The sequence below is a fragment of the Lygodium microphyllum genome, chromosome 7 (genome assembly GCF_053477565.2).
Source record: "Lygodium microphyllum isolate KBCC chromosome 7, Lygodium_microphyllum_v1.1.10, whole genome shotgun sequence".
Taxonomy (NCBI): Eukaryota; Viridiplantae; Streptophyta; class Polypodiopsida; order Schizaeales; family Lygodiaceae; genus Lygodium; species Lygodium microphyllum.
This window is the reverse complement of record NC_141141.1, coordinates 13,576,236-13,582,813: the sequence shown is the minus strand read 5'-3', so window position 1 is coordinate 13,582,813 and position 6,578 is coordinate 13,576,236.

The following is a 6,578-nucleotide window of genomic DNA, read 5'->3' as shown; positions in this document are numbered from 1 at the left end:
TATTTGCTCAAGCTCTACCATGTTGATAAGATTCAATTAACCAGCAAAAAGGTTGTATTTTAATGTGTCAAGGGACACAAGAAGATCAGTGTCAAATTGACACTAGTTGAGTATTAATGGATACTAGTCAATACTTAATCTGATTTCTCTCATGAACTTTGTGGATGACTTCTGAGCCTCCTCGGCACTTCCAAAACTGTAATGAACTTTAGAGAGTGTTGATCAGTGATTGAAATCACTGTTGATAGCTTCAGTGAGAAGAAACAGTGAAAAATGAACTTTAAAGCTTCAGCTATGGCTGCCCATAGAGATGACAGTTAGGGTTTCACAGATTGTGATAGATAGAGAGAGAATTTTGGGGAGCCCTTTTAGCCTAAGATTGCCCACTGGGGGGCTTCAAATGCCCCACAAAGGTCTGGAGAATTACATGTCGTGCTGAATGCTGGATCAAATCGAATATCTACCTGTGAATTTTGCGCCAATTTCACGTTTTCTTGTAATGCTAGGTCTTGCAGGGCACAATCTCACCCTCTGACATGACGAGGAGAAGCGCCTTAAGTCAAAGAGCAACTCTCTTGAAGAGAGAAAGGGCTGAGATGCCTTAATTTTCTTACACTACTTCCTCCAAGGTCATAGGTATGACAGTCTACGGACACAATCAGGACAACAAGCAGTAGTTTGTGCAATGTTGGAGCTACAGTTTCCCAATGTCAATGATTGATGTGCCAAGGAGGAGCTCTCGAAGAAAACAATCACTTCTCTAAAAGGAATTTAAGAGAGATTTGGCGTGTGGAGAGAGATATCAGAGCTTCAAGCAAACACGGTGCTACTGACTATGGTTGCCATGGAAGCTTCATTGAAGGTAGACTTGCAACTTGAATACATACTCCATAAATTGAGTGGCCACCTGAGAGGCAGTGTATTGGGTCTTAGTGGAGATAAAGTGGGTAGTCTTGGTGAGGCGATCAACTACCATGTATACACTGTTCCATCCTTTCTTGGTGATGGGGAGGCCAATGGAAAAGTCCATGGTGATATGTGTCCTTTTCCCCTCAAGAATAGGCAAGGGCTGCAAGAGGCAAACAGGTCTGAGCGTGTTACCCTTGTTCTATTGGCATGAAACACATTTGGTCACAAAATCCTTGACATCCCTCCATAAGTATTTCCAGTGAAAGCTCTTGACAATCCTATCATATGTTTTGAAAACACCCAAGTGATGAGCAATGGGGAAAGAATGCATCTCTTCCATGATCTTCTATAATTATGGGGGATGAAAAGGACCAAATAAGGCCATGTTTAAGCTGATATTGGGAGTTTTCAACCACTATCACATGTTATAATTTTTAAAATATGTGGATGAAGCCCTCCTCCAACAAATAATCTTTTGGAAGGTCCTTAGTCCAATCATTATATAACTCTAAAATGGAGGATACTCTGCATGCCCGCATCCGTAAAAGTGAATTAACCACGATGTTATATTTTCCCTGAGTGTGAGAGATGTCAAAATCATAGTTTTGCAAGGTTACCACCCATCTTCTTTGCTTATGAGTCAAAGTAGATTGAGTCAGGAAGTACTGGACAACTCTATGGTCACTCTTCACTCTAAAATGATTGCCATATAAGTAGTGGTGCCATTTTCTAATAGCATGAGGATAGCCAACATCTCTTGGCCATACACATTCATTTGCATCTCCTTATCATCAAGCTTACACCTCTCAAAAGTAATCACACGATGCTCTTGCAGAAATACAACACCAATACCTTTGCCACCACTAGAATCACACTGAATGGTAAACTGCTTAGAGAAATAAAAGCATATGAGGATGGGGGCTGAAGTAAGCATTTCCTTCAATTATGTAAAGCTATGATTAGTAGTAGCATCCCAAAATAATGAATTTTCTTTAACTGATAAGTCAAAGGTGCTGCAATGGTGGCATAATACTTACTAAAGTGTCTATAAAATAAAGAAAGACCAAGGAAACTAGGTAATGAATTAGTAGTGGATGGACTGGGCTAGTCCTTTACACATTGCACCTTCTTGAGGTCAGCCTAAATGCCATTTTTACTAACAAGATGTCCCAAGTACTCCATTCATGTCTACATGAATATATACTTACTTTTCTTAATAAAAATCTGATGCTCTCTAAAGATATCACTAACATATTCCAAGTGCTCCTCTTGTGACTTGCCATAAATGAGAATGTCATCAAAGAAAATGAGTATGAACTTGAATAGGAAGGGGTGGAGGATTTTATTCATGAGACTCTAAAATGTGGCACGCTTATTAGTCAACACAAAAGGCATCACCAAAAAATGATAAAGGCCACAATATGTCCTAAAGGCTGTTTTGATTGCACTACCCTCCCTAGTACAAATTTGATGATAAGGCAAAGCACACATGGTAGAAAGGTTGTTTTGATCTCATTACCCTCCCTCATACAACTCTAATGGTAGCAAGAGTACATATCAATCTTAGTGAAGAAGCATGCCCCTTTCAATTCATCTAACAAGTCATCAATCCATGGGATGGGCTACTAGTCCTTAATTGTGATTTTGTTCAAGTCGTCCCAGTGTGGTCAATGCACATGTTAAAAGATCCATCTTTCTTCTTATGGCTAACTAGATGGGTGATGCATAAGGGAAAGAACCCGGTACAATAAAACCCATCTCAAGTAACTCGTTGACTTACTTTGCAACTTCTTCATGTTCATACTTGGAGAGTCTATAAGGTGGTTTGTTCACACCAGCTTGGAATGGGGCTCTAAATCAAGTGGGTCATCCAATTTCCTCTAGGGAAAACGGCTGTAGACATTTGAAATAAATCACTATACTCCTCAACTAAAGTCTACAAGGCTCAATCCTTAGATACTTTAGAGGGCTGATCTAAAACTTCCTTATTCAAGTACAAGATAAAGATCTGTGAGCATTTCTTAAACTCGTGTTTAAGTTATTTGACTCTAATTAGTTAAAAATCAATAGTATCATGAACTCTCTCTAAGGAGCATATGAACTTTCTATGCATTATAAACTCCATGTAGAGCCAAGAGAAGTGTATAGTAATTTTCCTCAATTGTTTTAGCCAATCACAACCCAAGAAAACATAAATGGGGCCATATCTAATGCGATTAGGTCAACCAATGGCACATAATTTCAGCCAAGCATAGGGGGACCTTGGAACATATATGTGTGCTAATTTCTTCCTCGCTATTTGCTACTTGAACTTTCAGGGGGTGTTGTAATTCCCTAGGGTGCATTTCAACCAATAAATGGTTGGTTGATTTATTGACAAAAATGTGAGTACTACCACAATCCACAAGGATAAGCATATGCTTCCCATTAACATTGCCTTGATTCCATAGGGTGCTAGGGCTCCTAGAACCAATCCAAGCATCCAAGGAGATGGAGCAAAGGGAGGTGGTAGTTAGGGGAGGTGTCAAATCAAGAGCATGGAGTGGGAAACCACCTAGGTCAAAGGGAAATCCATCCTTCAGGTCATAAAACTATTCTTGATCCACATCCTCTACATACTCTTCATTTTTTGTAGGTGATTCTTCCTCATCATTGTTCTAATATTCCATTATATACATGCTATAAACTTTGACCTTGGATATCTTGTAAGGGAATTTGGAGGCATGGTCGACTGTGTACTTATCTCCACATTTAAAGCTTAGGCCTTTTTCTTTCCACTCCTTCACAATATATGAGGGAATGAACCTTTGACCACTTGAATCATTTGAGGGTGATGCAGTGTGGTATCTATTTTCAGCATATTTTCTCTCACCATTAGAGCCAAGTGCTATCCCAAGAGTGTCTTGTTTTATTTCAGCATGGAAGGGGGGGGTAAGTGGATATTTTGGAGTTGCTATTAGGTATGCAATTGCCTCTAAAACCACCTCCATATGGGCTTGATCTCAATGGGGTGCAAGACTATCCATAATCGTGTTGAAAACTCTCATTTTTACGATACTTTCTTGCATGTCTTTTAGCCAATTGAATTGCATCAAATGGTGTAGTAGGCTTTTGAGCCATGACATCCACCACCGAGAGACTTGGTTCCACCCCATAGATGTACTTATGCAATTCGGCATCATCACTAATGCTCTCTACATACGTGGTCAAATTAATAAGCTAATTTGTGTACTATTGTACAATGAGATTGCATTGGTCAAGAGTGTACCATCATCTAACCAACCACTCCTTTTCCATGGGGGGATACAAATATTTGAACCATATGCATTTTAAAGTCTTCCCAACAACAAACGATACTCTCGATTGATATAGCGCCACTATGTGTGGGAAAATCCTTCCAAGTGGAGAGATGCAAAGTTATTTTTTTGATCATCTGTGCATGGGTAAATGTTGAAGCAGGACTCTAATTTAGAGGTCTATTCTTCCAAATTTGATGGTGATGGGGATTTCCCATTGTACTTAGTGAGAAGGATTTTGTCATGGAGATCATTACAACCTTGCTACCCATGGAAACCTTGATGTCCATACATACCATGATGGCCATATATACCATGTTGTTTATGCATACCATGTTGTGCATTTATCCCATGCTACCCATTATAGCCATGCTATCCATCACTGCTATGCTGGCCATTAATACCATATTTTCCATGATGGGGTTGAGCCATATAAGCTCCATCGGGGCTCCTAGGAAGAGTGGGGAAGCTTCTACCAATGGTGGGTGAGGATCTCACTAGAGGGTTAGCTGCATGGATGACGGGGGACCCCAAATGAGGCTTTTCATTAGCATGAGAGGATTCATTGACTTCGTAGGTGGAAGGGGAAACACCCTTGGATCCAAGAATTCCTTGTGGACCATGTAGTGGCTCTAGTGGTGGAGGTTGTCAAGACTCGCACTTGGACTCAGTCTCCTTTTCTTAAATAGGAGTGGTAGCTAAATGAGCTACAAGAGTGGTAAGTTGCTCTAAGGTTTGTTGAGTCCTAGAGTTCGAGAGAGCCATTTTCTCAATTGCTACATCAATTTTAGACAACATTTGGCGATGGTTGGCAACCATGTCATTATGCCTCTCCATGTGATGAAGCTCATGCACCGACATAGAGTGTGGTTGAGCATGTTGTAGGGATCCACATCAAGCACTTTCTCATGCATATCAGCGTGATAATCTTGTGCCAAGCTAGGTAAATCATTCATTGAGTTCTTGAAGTCCCTAATCTCCCTCTTGACCTCTTCATGGGCCTTACTTTTGCCTCTCTAACCAGCCATTTAGATGCATTCCACAGGACCCACTATCAATAAATCGCGTATAGTTTTAGTCAGGAACTCCAATTGATTAGATTTTTTATTCAAATGGAAAGGGAGGAAACCCTTTTTGAGATGAGCTATTAAGAATTGTGAAAAAAAATGATTAGAGAATTGTGTGATTGGATTTTTGTGCTTGTCCTAGAGTAGTCTACATCGTGTTCATAGTGAACTCAATGCACAAAAAAGGCACTAACTTTTATACTATATCTTTGATTGGGGACATTTTTTATTTAGACCAGAGAGGAGGATCTTTGTGATTGTCCCTAAGTGACTTTGGCTAAAACATTGTGTGTCCCATTTCCCAGTTGCACTATATATGAATGGCTCATGGGATGAGGGACATGAGCAACATCATGGGAAACATCCTAGGCATATTGAGTACAATCCTAAATACATTTGCATGTCCATTTTCTTGGTCATGACTACATAAGTGGATCTTAGTGTCATACATCTCCTTTGATTGCATACATGTCAAGTATCATACATGGATAGCATGATCATTGAAGGTGTATCCAAATGGAGGTATTTCATCAGGAATGGGGTGACCATGGAGCATACTTGCACCTGCATACAAGTATCGGCTACGAGTCACCAAGAGGTAGGCCAAGTTGTGCACACCTTCAAGGTCTTAAGTGGTAAGGGAGGGTCACCTCTCTTTTACCTTACCACTTTGCCTAAAATCAACATTTTTCCTTAGTAGAAGTAAATATGATAAATATTTTTTAAATCAAGAAACCAACATAAGGTGCATTGGAAAGTAAGCATTGAGTCTTTTCATGAGATGCAACAATTAAACAAGAGGTTAAGTGGGGCTTACCTTGGCAATCTAGTGACTCATTGGCTACTATTTATCCTTTTACAATGGCTTACTATCAACTTGGGATTAATCCAAGGCATAAATGACCAGGTAAGAGTTAATGTCAACAAAATCAAATGATTGAGAGTTAATCACGATGCATTAAAAGGCAAATGGATCACTGATTTCAAGTGGATAACATGCATACAATGAAAGATTCAACTAAGAGAGCATACACAACTATAATTTCTCCAACAAAAGAAATTAAGCTCAGCAAGTGGATTAAAATAGGAAATTAAGATTAGATTGACATATTTCTTCAGTGTTTAGGGAAGATAGATGACATGATCCACCATGATACCAAGTTCTCCATCAAGCAAGTCTAGTTGATTAGAGTAGTCCAATGGATGAAGCCTTCACGGATTTGATGCTTCCCCACTAATGGTAGAGACTCCGTGCTTGTGCTCGAGATTAATCTTCATGGTTTCCCATAAGATTCCTTTGCATGTT